Source organism: Pipistrellus kuhlii, unplaced genomic scaffold, assembly GCF_014108245.1.
Source record: "Pipistrellus kuhlii isolate mPipKuh1 unplaced genomic scaffold, mPipKuh1.p scaffold_m20_p_5, whole genome shotgun sequence".
Classification (NCBI taxonomy): Eukaryota; Metazoa; Chordata; class Mammalia; order Chiroptera; family Vespertilionidae; genus Pipistrellus; species Pipistrellus kuhlii.
Genome location: NW_023425551.1, coordinates 59,964,606 through 59,974,976, shown reverse-complemented (window position 1 = coordinate 59,974,976; position 10,371 = coordinate 59,964,606). Strand labels below are relative to the sequence as shown.

The following is a 10,371-nucleotide window of genomic DNA, read 5'->3' as shown; positions in this document are numbered from 1 at the left end:
TAAATTTTGATCCTCAGAGTATTTAAATTTTAGAATGCTAAGTTGTTTTAGTTTGGAACGTTTCTTATGCAGAAGCTGAGACAAAGACTTGAATTCAGGTTGCTTATTTGAGAGGTTATACAAACAAGCCCAAATGAAGAAGTGAGGAAAGTGAGACAGGGAAGAAAAAAAATCAATTGGGAATGCGCTATTTAGCTCTTTGCCACTAGGGGTAGCTAGGCTCAGTACCACTAGATTGGTTCTAAAACTCTCATACTTTTTGAAAGCCTAATTCTCTCATTGTCTGTAGGTTGTACTTAGTGATTCATCGCTAATGTGTAGAATATGGTCCAAGTATGACTTCCTTCTCCTTCTTTCTTTGGTTCCCCTAGACTAGGGGTGTCGAACTCAATCAGAGAAGGGGCCAAAATCTAAAATCCAGCCTAAATCGCGGGCCGAATGGTTTACTGAACAGTCATAAACTGTCATTGTGATGGAAACGCAGCGGAGTGCAGTGATGACAGCGCGGTGCGGGCCACATTGCAAGGCCTGGTGGGACGGATTTGGCCCGCGGGCCTTGTGTTTGACACATGTGCCCTAGACAAACCAACTTCTTTGTCATGAAGATAATCAAGTAACAGTATGGAGAGAGCCATGTCAAGGAGAAATAAAGCCCCTGGTCAACAGCCATATCAGAGAATTTGAAACAGGATCTTCTAGCCCAAGCAAGCCTTTATGACTGGAAGCCTGCTGACGCTTGATTGCAACCTAATAAAAGATCCTGAGCCAGAATCACTCAACTTTATAATAGTGCCAAAGCACAGGCATTTAGCAGAAACCTTACTGTATCTCGTGATGCTAGATAGCAGAAGCGAGCCGAAGTTCACAGTCAGACACACTAGCACAAGGATAAACAACTGACAGTCTACAGTGTGCTGTGTGGCTGGAGTTTTTGGATTTTGTGCTTCATTTCCCATCCCATCATGTCTACGTCTACATGATGCCCATCTGTGTTTCCTGCTTCCAGTAAGGAAGAAAAGAGAATGTTAATTATTCAAGATAATTGTCCAACTGTAGGCTAATGTAAGTGTTCTGAGCACATTTAAGTTAGGCTAGCCTACATTATGGTGTCCAGTGGGTTAGGTGTGTTAAATGCATTTTTGCATGGTATTTCTAATGCAATGGATTTACCAGTACATAACCCCATGGTAAGCTGAGGAACATCTGTAAATACTTGTTGTTTTCAGCCATTAGATTTTGGAGGTAACTCTTTACACTGCAATAGATGACCATGCACTCAGTGAGAACGTTTTGAATTCAGTTATGGAATGATTGAGACATGGATCAATTGTTCACTGACTCTCTTGTCCCTGTTAGACACAGATTATCTTCAGGTATTAGCATATCCACCCTTTTGTGCTGATTTACGAGTGGCCTATGTGTACATTGTTATGTTCTTCAGCTTCCAAAATGTTGAAGGCATAAAAGAGAGGCTTGTAAAGTAGGGTATAGTCATTTGATTAGAAACTGACCAGCACCGCTGGGATTGGATGAGTAGCAATAAAAGCCTCTGCTAACCAATCACCACATGTGGAGCCCCAACCTACTTTGTATGTTAAATAAACTTCTCAAAAAATGCAGAAAATAAGTTAATATATTTAAATGACACGGAAGAGAAATGTTTTTCATCTACATTCTGCTTTTAGTAATAACTCAATTAAAAGAAATGAAAGTAGACCTTTATTCTGGGGACTATTTATAAGACATAATAAAGAAATAGAACCAACACAGGCAATTGAAACTTACCTCAATCTAGTATCAATTCTGTCACTATATTCATATCACTATATCTACTATGATCAAAATGATTTTCTCAAGGCAAAATACCTAATTATTATTAATAAAATATGCATTTTTACAATATGCTGCTATTTTCCAGTTAGCAAATTACTATTATATAGTTTATGGTAGCTAAATTTTCTACCTCTGTACTAGGCATTTTGCAAGTTCATTTACATACATTTGTCAATTTTCAAAACATAATCTTTGATAATACCTTTAGGCTACCAGTAATGAGTTTAAATGAAAAATAATTTACTTAATAGATACAATTTTAGGAGAGTTTATTGTAAACAGAGTGTTCCCCATGGCAAGAGTTAGTAAATTCTGACAAACTTGGGTGTAGAAGTTCCTGGTGAAATCATTGTAAAGTTTTGTTTCATTTAGAGGTCCACATTTACAGTGCTGGGCTTTCCTAAATAACACATTCAAAGAGGAGTTAATTGGATTCCGCAGGATACCTCTGATGTTAATGCATACATAACTTCATAACCAACTCACTTGGCTTTTCAACAGCTCTATTTACATAAATGAAGTTGAACTATTGTTTGTGTTTTTTTGTTTTGTTTTGTTTATTTTTGTGCCCTTCACTGATAATCAAACCTGAGACTTTCCAATGAGAAGATCAATGCTCTAACCACTGAGAAAAGCAGCCAGGGCCCATGCTTATTTTTCAAACTTGCAAAGTGTCCTATATTTTGCCAGAGTGGGATTATAATGACATTAAATCTATTTTTTAAATATTTCCCACTATTGGATAACATTCTATTAACTGCAGAAATCCAAGAGCATTTTAATCCATCTTCTAAGTACTTCAAAATACATTTCATTTTTCTCACAAAATCTTCCAATTTTTACTGGAAACTTCCAAAATTTCTTAACCCATTTCTTTTAAAGCATAATTTCTATATATCTGTTACAACTATGCATCACTAAAAGAATAATTTTGGTAAAGTTATTGCTATGAAATATGTCTGATGTTTTGTTGCCTATGGATTTTTCTAAAATTTTATGGTTTCCTATCTCATGTTTAAGTCTTTTATCTATTTGAGCTTGGTATATGATATAATCTGATGGTCTAGTTTTACTTATTTTTTGCAATTTACCTGTCCAATTATCCCAACACCATTTATTGGAGACACTGTCGTGATTTCATTGCATGCTCTTGCCTCCTTTGTCAAATATTAATTGAGCATAATGGCTTGGGTCTACACATCTCTTAGGACAGTGGAAACTAAGGAGAAATTAAAAAAAAATTAATGGGACATAAAATAAAAAGCTTCTGCACAGCAAAGAAACCATCAACAAAAGAATAAGAAAGCCCACTGCGTGGGAGAATATATTTGCCAATATTATATCCGATAAGGTTTAATCCCCAAAATTTATAGGAAACTCATAAAATTTAACAAAAGGAAGATAAACAACCCAATCAAAAACTGGGCAAAGAACCTAAATAGACACTTTTTAAAAGAGGACATACAGAAGGCTGAGAGACATATGAAAACATGCTCAAAGTCACTAATAATCTGATAATGCAAATAAAAATGACAATGAGGCACCACCTCACAACTGTCAGAATGTCTATAATCAATAAATCAACAAAGGACAAGTGCTGGCGAGGATGTGGAGTAAAGGGAACTCTCTTGGACTGCTGGTGGAAATGCAGACTGGTACAACCAAGGTGGAGAACAGTATAGAGTTTCCTCAAAAATTTAAAAATGGAATTTCCATTTAATCCAGTGTTCCCACTTCTAGGAATATATCCCAAGAAATCAGAAACATCAGTCGGAAAGGATACATGCACCCTTATGTTCATAGCAGCACAATTTACAATTGCTAAGATTTGGAAACTGCCTAAGTGCCCATCAGCAGATGAGTGGATTAAAAACCAGTGGTATTTACTGTCCTATATAATAAAAGGCTAATATGAAAATCAACCGAATGGCAGAATGTTTGGTCACCGTGATGCCCATTGACCACCAGGGGCAAATGCTCAACGCTGCCCTCTGGTGGTCAGTGTACTCCCACAGGGGGAGCGCAGCTCAGCCAGAAGCCTGGCTCACGGCTGATAAGCACAGTGGCAGTGGCAGGAGGCTCTCCCGCATCTGAAGTAATTGCTAAGGGCCAGAGAATGAGCCTAAGCTTGAGGACATCCCCCGTGGGCTCCTGGACTGTGAGAGGGTAAAGGCCAGGCTGGGGGAACCCCACCCAGTGCACAAATGTCATGCACTCGGCCTCTAATGCTGCTATAAAAAAGAAGGAATTCTTACCATTTATAACAGCATGGGTGGACCTGGAGAGCATTATGCTAAGCGAAATAAGCCAGTAGGAGAAAGATAAATATCTTCATGATCTCACTCACTTGTGGAATATAATGAACAACATAAACTGATGAACAAAAATAGATACAGAGACGCATTGAACAGACCATCAAACCTCAGAGGGAAGGCTGGGGAGGATAGGAAGGGAGGAGGGGTAAGAGATTAACCAAAGGATTTGTATGCAGTAATATAAGCATAACCAATGGACACAGACAGTAGGGGGGATGAGGCATGTGCCTGGGGGCAGAAATGAGCGGGGAGAGGTGTATGGGGGCAAAAGGAGACACATGTAGCACTTTAAACAATAAAGAATTTAAATTAAAAAATGGGTTTCTCCATAACTAGGTTTCACTCCTATTCTCCTTCCAATATTATATTTAATAAATATTTTATTCTTTTCTGGACTTTTTTCTATGTATGTGGACATATGTAGATATGTATTAAGATTCCTTTCACAGAGAAAGATTTCACACTTTTTTCTTCCTGTGAATAAATAGTAATTATCCAAGTAATACTGGCGTTCTTTTATAGGAATCTAAGATACATAAAGAATATCTTAAAAAGATGACCAGAATTTTATATTAAATGGTGAAAAGGACTGGTTTATAAGTTTTTAAAAAGTTAACACAAATATATTTCTAAAGTTTAAAAAAAGTTAGACAAAAATAAATTTAAAATTATGGGTTTTGACATGGCTCCAACTACATTAACTTATCTTTACTTTTCCTTTGACTAATGATAATTTAATGAAATTATTTAAGCCTACTTTAGATTTCCAAAATGTCTCTTTAAATCTTTAATGTATACATTATTATCTGTCCTCTAATGTATTCATAGTATTTGTTTTTCTCTACTGTAGTTTTAACCACTGTAACTCTGTCCAATCTCCATCAGCATGTTGTACAATGATGCAATTTTCCAAGAGACTTTCTGTCAATTTTGTAAGATTTTAAATTTAATTATTGAGTTGTTTTTCTCTGTTATTTATACTGCCTATTTTTCCCCCAGATGTCAAGGGGCAGATTCTAGATTCTTCAATAAGTAGACAGTACATAAGATAATATGTTAGAGATGGAATTAATATTAAAAGTGATTTTTTTATTTCTTATACAATCCTATAGCTGCATGATTTGGAAAATTGGTCCTAAGTAAAAATAGTTAAGGATAAAAAAGCTCTCTGATACTTAATTAACAATATAACATGTATTTTGAAATTTATTTTACTTATCTTAGTTCTTTTTTAGATATATGACTACATTAAAATGGAAAGTATGAATCAAGGCATTCCCTTTTCTCCATTTGCCACAAAGCATAGAAGAAACATGGGAATTTATAAAGTATAGTTCTTTCTAGATAACTGCTATTTCTGCTCATGCTGGAGTTTAATTTTAAGCTAAAGTTTGAATATATATATTCTAGTTCAACATAGAATCAAAAATTTCAAAAATTCTTTTTAATTATAATGATTTTGCTAATATAGTCAACATGGTGGGGAATTCTCCATCATAAAATATATATGCCTTATAAAATTCTCTCTGAAATAATAGAAGTGAAACACACAGACAGACACACACACACACACACACACACACACACACACACTGACCACTCATTAGCCTAAACTAGCTCATAATTAATAAATCACTGCATAAACTGAACTTTAAAAAAATGCCTTTGGGATTGTTTATATTCAGATAATTTAATTCTCTTGAGAACACCTATAACTTTGACTGGGCTTATTAAAATGCTGATTAACTATTTTCATCTCTACCTATTTACTAAACTGTACATTTTCTGAGAATCATTCTATTGGGTCGGCAGCTAAGTAATTGCGGGTTTCACACACATATGGCTTCAGTTGAATTTTTAGGTTTGCAGACGTAGTACAAATGTAAAACACATTTTGTTATTTGGTAGTTGGCTATTCAGCTGTTAATCAGTGAAAAAAGTTTTTTGATCTGTTTTGTAGTTTTCGTTTGGCGTTCTTTGAAAAATGGAAAATCAAAAGGAACATTTTCGTCATATTTTGCTTTTTTATTTCCGCAAAGGGAAAAACGCATCCCAAGCTCATAAAAAGTTATGTGCTGTTTATGGTGACGAAGCCTTAAAAGAACGGCAGTGTCAAAATTGGTTTGCCAAATTTCGTTCTGGTGATTTTTCACTCAAAGATGAAAAACGCTCTGGTCGTCCAGTTGAAGTTAATGACACCCTAATCAAAGCAATAATCAATTCGGACTGTCACAGTACAACACGTGAGATTGCAGAGAAGCTTCATGTATCACATACATGCATTGAAAATCACTTAAAACAACTTGGCTATGTTCAAAAACTCGATACATGGGTTCCTCACGAACTGAAAGAATCACAGTTAACGCAACGCATTAGCAGCTGCGATTTGCTAAAGAAACGTAATGAAAATGATCCATTTTTAAAACGACTGATAACTGGCGATGAAAAATGGGTTGTTTACAACAATATCAAGCGGAAAAGATCGTGGAGCAGGCCAGGTGAACCAACTCAAACAACATCAAAAGCTGATATTCATCAAAAGAAGGTTTTGTTATCAGTTTGGTGGGATTACAAAGGAATTGTCTACTTTGAACTCTTACCACCCAACTGAACGATCAATTCTGATGTCTACATTGAACAACTAACAAAATTAAACAATGCAGTTGAAGAAAAGCAGCCCGAATTGACAAATCGAAAAGGTGTTGTATTCCATCATGACAATGCAAGGCCACACACATCTTTGGTCACTCGGCAAAAATTAATGGAGCTTGGTTGGGATGTTTTGCCACATCCACCATATAGTCCTGACCTTGCACCATCTGATTACTTTTTGTTTCGATCTTTACAAAACTCCTTGAATGGTAAAAATTTCAATAATGATGATGATGTCAAATCGTACCTGATTCAGTTTTTTGCTAATAAAAACCAGAAGTTTTTTGAACGTGGGATTATGATGCTGCCTGAAAGATGGTAAAAGGTCATTGATCAAAATGGGCAATACATTACAGAATAAAGTTATTTAGTTCCATGAAAAAATTGTCTTTGATTTTCTTTAAAAAATCCGCAAGTACTTAGTTGCCGACCCAATAATTTGCAATTTTGTCATCAGAAAAATGAGTGGAGGAAAACAAACTGAAGCTCCAATTATAGAAACTGATTTACATTTTTCAGAATAGTATGGATAGTGAGAAATATGTTATGAACTCTTTGAAACTCATAGCTGTGAAATAACTATGTTATAAAAAACTTTCACTTTTGATTTCTAATATAAGTACACTATGGTCAGAGCATGACCTGGGTGCTTTTCAAACTTTAACGTGCATATGCATGCAGGAATACATTTTAATCAACTTTGCTTCTTTTTGAAATGTTAGTTATAGAGAGCTCTATATGTTGCTCACCTAAAGAAGCTATAACCAGATTCTCAATTATATGTACAATAGAATGTGAACTGCGTTTATAAATACACAAATGAGCAAATTCAATGCTTATTAAAATCAATATATGAACACTTAATTATACTTATTAAGATCTGTTAAATGTCATGCAGCTGATTATTCTACCTCAACAATAAAAGCTCCTGTCAGGGCTCAGGCTAATCCTCACCATTTTAAATATATTTTGAATTTTTAATATTCATATTTCTTTCATATTCTGGGAGATTCCTTGCCATTCAAAATATATGCTTTTTAGACTGTCTTCACCTTGAGCAGTAGCCTCCCTCATCAAATATTCTGTATTGGAATAGTTGAAGCCATAGCCTTGAAGAGACGAAGTGTGCTCATTTTCAAGCAGTTTTCCCCAAATATATCTTTTCCTCAGGAATTTGTAAGGGTTTGAAAAATGATGCAGGGTGTTCCCAGCAACAACAACAACAAATGTCACATTAATGTCTCCTTAGTACCAACATATTCAATCCACCAATTTTGTCCTTAATGACTTTATATTTTTTCATAGTGACTTGTTGCTTCAGGAATTTGTTTGTTTGTTTGTTTGCTTCCTTTTCTCCTACATTAGTTTGCTAGGATTAACATAACAAAATAGCATAAACTGGGTGGCTTAAAAAAAACAGAAATTTACTTCTCAAAATTCTGGAAGCCATATGACCTGTATCAAGGTGTCTGCAGGGTTGGTTTCTTCTGAGGGCCTCACTCATTGACTTGTAGAAGTCTGCCTTCTTCTGCTTGTCTTTATAGGATCTTCCTCTCCTTACAACCTCATACATAGACATCAATCATATTGAATTAGGCCCCACTCATGTCCTCATTTTACCTTAAGTAATTCTTTAAATTCTCTATCTGCAAATATAATCATCTTCTGGGGGTTAGAACTTTAACATATGCATTTTTGGGAGACACAATTTAAAACACCTCCTCTTATCTGTAAACCAAAAGAAGTCTATTGGATAACAACCAGAAGACAAGTAGGAAGAATATAGACAACGAGAGCAAAGCAAAGACATGAGTTTTAAAATAAAGCTAGACATTAAAACATCTCAACAAACTTTAAGGCAGGTCTTAGAAAGTGACCAGAACCTTCACAGAAGTTTCCACTTTCAAACACTATTATCCTATATAATAAAAAGCTAATATGCAAATTGACCAAATGGCGGGACAACCGGTTGATGTGATGCTCACTGACCACCAGGGAACAGATGCTCAATGTAGGTACTGCCCCCTGGTGGTCAGTGCATTCCTACAGGAGGAGAGCCACTCAGCCAGAAAGCGGGAGCGGGAGCCTCTCCTGCCTCCAGGGAAAAAGCCTAAGCCAGCAGTTGGACATCCACCGAAGGATGGATGTCTGACTGCACAGTTTTGATGAAAAGGCATTATATGGGAAGCCCCTGGCCTACACTAAAGATTTAAAGTCATGCAAAGCTTAGAAAAAATTGGTACTACTATGCTTCATGAAGAAGACAAAATAAAAAATAGCATTTGAATCTTTCCTCCTGCTCTTTGTAATCACTACACACATTCAACGTCTCATCTTAGATAAACTCAGAAACTTTGAATAAAGCCAACATATACAGTGATTAGAGTCAAAAGGTAGAGAAATAATTTCTGAACCAAGTCTTTGCTGGATCCAGCTATGCCTGAAATGAGGTTCAAAAATGAACTTCCTAGTTTTACAAGTAATAACAATTCTAGATATGCTTTTAATTGAAGTGGTTTAGTTGTATGAGTCAAAACACCTTTTAGGGATGCATACTTTCTAAAGACATAGTATATTCATTTGAATTATTACAAAGCTAATATAGCCTCAACATGTACACTTGTCATTGACCATTTTAAATATATTAATATCCAAACAAGTGGTCGAATATTATGTCATTATAAAAAAACAATGAACAGTAAAATTATATATTTATGGAAATAATATAATTTGCAAACCGATTCCTGATTTTAGTCTATCACAATTGATCTAAATATATATTTTAATGTGGTTAATATGGTGGTCTGAGATCTCCTTCCTTGCAATTGCTAATTATAGCAATTATAGGATCATATTCTTAATCTTGAGACAGTCTTTTACGGATGCTAAGTAGCTCTGAATCAAAAGAATGAATATTTATAAGATGAGAGAAATCTCTCTATGAGCCTGGAGAATGCAGCATCAGCACGCCATCTCCTTTATTGGTAACTCTTGCCATGTAAAGCGGTTTTTTATTCTTTTCTTCTTTAAATCCCTAATCACATTTAGTAAGGAAATAACTAGAAATAATCATTTAGAACTCTATTCATCAAACCATTATTATTTTGCATCAACTAAGCCTTTATGAGATAGCTGAATTTCTTCAGGGAATAAACACTATTTATCATTCCTCATTCCTGCCTATCTAATGGAAAATTTTAGGTCTATCTCAGAGCTAAAGCCCAGGCTGAATGATTAAGAGATTTTCATGAACACATCATTATCTAAGCAGTGAAACATCGTAAACCAGACACCAGAGCAGTCATATGTTTGAATCAACAAATAAGACAGTTAACATTTCAATGATGTGTTTAAACAACTCAAAGTAGAACTATTTTAGACCAATTACAACATTGGATTCTTCCTGGGAATGTCAGTCCTGTATGTAATCATGGATCTGAAATTGATTCTCTACAGAAGAACATTTACAAATATAACAGAGACAAAAAGGAGCAGTGTGTGAGACAGAGGGAGGGTGTGCAGTATTAAGGGCGAAAGCTTTGGAATTCTTTACATGAGATGTTGGCACAGA

At 35.3% G+C, this 10,371-nt stretch overlaps 1 protein-coding gene across 1 annotated transcript in view; it reads right to left on the bottom strand.

Moving 5' to 3' along the window:
- EYS (eyes shut homolog) overlaps nucleotides 1-10,371 on the bottom strand; it is a 1,188,193-nt gene that overhangs the window by 634,568 nt on the left and 543,254 nt on the right.